This window comes from Tupaia chinensis, unplaced genomic scaffold (assembly GCF_000334495.1).
Source record: "Tupaia chinensis unplaced genomic scaffold, TupChi_1.0 Scaffold000004_1, whole genome shotgun sequence".
NCBI classification, from domain to species: Eukaryota; Metazoa; Chordata; class Mammalia; order Scandentia; family Tupaiidae; genus Tupaia; species Tupaia belangeri.
Genome location: NW_006159432.1, coordinates 841,787 through 845,209, shown reverse-complemented (window position 1 = coordinate 845,209; position 3,423 = coordinate 841,787). Strand labels below are relative to the sequence as shown.

The 3,423-nt window shown below is 41.6% G+C and overlaps 1 pseudogene; it reads left to right on the top strand.

The window, feature by feature from the left end:
• Positions 1-1,999: 1,999 nt before the first annotated feature.
• Positions 2,000-3,423, top strand: part of LOC102478908 (steroid receptor RNA activator 1 pseudogene) — a 25,461-nt pseudogene continuing 24,037 nt past the window's right edge.

The window sequence follows — 3,423 nt, the reverse complement described above, 5'->3', positions numbered from 1 at the left end:
CGAACCGTGGTTGACTACGTGGAAGTCCAGCAACATAGCCATTACACCATCTGCTGGTTCCCGACAACCACTGTTTTAGAGAATGAGTTTTGGGGCCAGCTCTGTGACCTGGTGATTCAGGCAGCCAGATTCCCACATAGCCAGCCACGTGGTTTGAGTTCTGTGGATCCAGTGAGAAACATGCCAGGTACATGCACATGCACATGAGTGCCCACAATCCCAAAAAGAAGGAGAGAGGGAGGAGGAGGGATTGTGGCATGACCAGGCCTGTGTGTGTGTGGGGGGGGGGGGCTTTCTCTTCCATTTCTCTCTCAGTCTCTCTCTGGTGAGCTCCCATGACCTCTGGCAAAGAGAGAAAGAGAAAAAGAAGGTGTCTTCAAACCCCCTCGGATATGGCTAAATTCCCAACCTGAAAGGCTGTGAAAGCGCTTGTCATCAGGGTAGAGAGAGCCTGCTGTTAGTACTAAGAGGGCCAGGTAACTCAGTCCTGGGTGGCACCCTCTGCTTTCTAATTCCAGTTAACATGACCTTAAATGAAGAAGCTTAGAACATCAGTCCTGGAGCAGTGTATCCACTCTCCAGGAACAAGTCAGACTAAGTGTATAATCTGAGGTGCTGGATTTACCTTTCCTCAGGTGCCAACAGTTAACTGAGGTATGAGGCCCGTTGTAGTAATTTTGTTCCTAATCACAATTTGAAGTATCCATTCTCAGAAATAAATGTTGATAGAGACCCAAGAAACTCCAAGGTATCTTTCTTTCCTAGTATAATAAAGATAATATTTTAAGACTCTTAAAAAATACTCCCTCCACCCCCCCAGGGCCAGCAGGTGACGTGGTGTAAGGCACTGACTGAATTTCTGCATGATTGACCATGGTTCTAGTCCCAGACCTGGCAGTTTGAAAATTACACTGGGCACATATGCCTGCATGCCCACAATCATGAGAGAAGAATGAAGGAGAAGGGATTGCAGGGCGGTCATCCTCCCTGGGGGGCAGGGGTGCTTTCCCTCTCCCTGTCTCCCTCTGGCAAGTGCATGTGACCTAGGGCAAAAACATAAAAATAAAATATAATAAAACCAAAAACTCTCCGTCCCCAGTACTCCTTTGTTCCTATTGTTTTGTGCATATATTAAGAACTTTATGCGGAAATTTCAAAAATTTGTAAAAAAAAATGGAAATAAATGTGTTTATTTTTTGTGTAAAAAAATAAAACCTTGAAATCTATGCTTAGCTTTTTATAATATCATAATATGCTTTTTTCCATAAAGTTTTGAAGACCCTTTTTTACAGTCTCCTTTTAATTTTTTTTAGAGACCTTTTTTACTATAGGGCATATGAGCTCACAGGAAAGATAGAGAACAGAAAGTGAGAAATCACCCCCTAGGGGAGATGGCCATGCTGGGGATTTTGGGAATGTATGCACATACACCAAGTGTGAGTTTTAAGCTACTGGGTCAGGGACTTGAACTGTGGTTGACCATGTGGGAGTCCAGTGATGTAACCATTACGCCATCTGTTGGTCCCCCTTTTTACAGTTTCTGCTATAATATAAAGAAGTTCCCCCTCCCCCACCTGGGGAGGTTTTTGACAGGTTTTTGACAAGAGGTTTTGAAGTATAAACTCTATACCCTCTCTGCCAGGAGTGAGTGAAAAAGAGAACAGAGAGAAATAAAGTCAGTTGCCAGTGTTTCCCCTCAAGGTATAAAATATCAAAGGATTTATTAGTTATCAAAACATAATGATTTAGAATAACAAGCTTTTATTTCTGTGGATTAAGAATCTGGGCATTCCCTAGCCAGGTCTTCAGCTTTAGGTGTCTCACAGGATGACATCGAGATGTTGGCGAAGACTGCAGTCTCATCCGAAGGCTCAACTAAAGGAGGATCTTCTTCCAAACTTACACAGTTGTTGGCAGATTCAGTCCCTCATGGACAGTTAGACTGATGGCCTCTGTTCCTTGCTGGTTGTTGGCCAGAGCCCATTCTTCATTCCTTACCATGGAGGCCTTTCTATATGGAAATCTGCAATATGGCAACTGGCTTCCACCAGAGCAGCTAGTAAGAGAGTCAGAGAAAGAAAGCAAGACAGAAGACACAGTCTTTTTGTAAACCTGATCTCAGAAATGACATTTTACCACTTTTGATATATTCCATTCATTAGAAGTAAGTCACTAGGTCCAGCCAATCTTCAAGGGAAGAGATTTACACAAGAGTGTCATGACAGGGAGATAAGATCCTGGAGTGCATCTCATAGACTGCTTGATACATATGGATTTGTGTTAGAATGAGAAGACTAAAAACAATCAGGTTTTTACCTTGCTTTCCAACTCTAATTCTGGGAAGAACTGATTTCAACCCATCTGACTATGTGGAGTGGCCTTGTGTAATCAAAAAATGTGATATGGCATAGTTAGGCAGAGAGACAGAGAGTGGAGCTAGCACCTTTAAGCTTCCCTCTGCTGGGTGATGTGGCATGAACCTAGAAGCCTCCCATTACCAGCAGCCCTGCCAAAAGGCCTGATGACAAGATGGGAAGGAGACTCTATTACTCAGAAGCTCTGATGCTGACAGATTATTTATCAACCATATGGAGAATTTGAGTGATATTCTTAGAGGTGGAGCCAACCGTTTATAATCAGATTGGGATCTACATGAGTAAAGGAGCAAACCCTTATCAAACCATGTGAACAGACCCAAGTTTCCCTTCTAAAGACTTCAGTAATGGATATCAGCAGGGCACCCTGTCAACAGGAAAGCATGGCACAAGACCACCCATTGCTTGGTCAGAAAACACAGATGATGCGATACAAGTCCAAGGCTTTTGCCCCCTGTTCCAAGCATGTCTTCCCATTTAGCCAGCATTGCCTTAAGAAATAGAGGATAGAATGGAAGGGTATCTGAAAGGTTAAACTGAATTACCTACAACCTGCTGACTGTCCAGACAGAAGAGACTGAGGTACTTCTTGAATTGAAACTTCTCTGTACTGTATGAAGCCTAGAGAAAATTAGTTTATAACCAAGTTACATTTTCTTGGTGCTTTTGAGCTATGGAAGTCTTTGTTTACCACTCTTGGTACATTAGGAACTAAGACTTTTCCATGCCAGAGTCACTTATAAAATTAGTGATATTATAAAATCAGTAATTATTTCTAGCTATATGATACATTGAATAGAAATTATTTTCAAAAAGTTATATAGTATATTAGAAGGTAAAAGTTACCATAAGAAATGAAAAAATAATGTGGGATACTAGAGATTTGTACTGTGCATATATGTGAATTATATGTGCAGGTATGGGTCATAGTGTCAACTAGAATAATCAGAGTAGACCAAACAAAAATATGGAAAAAAAACCACTTAGGCAAAGGAAACAAGTAAGGCTCTAAGAAAGGTGATATATGCAGTCATTGAACATACCATAA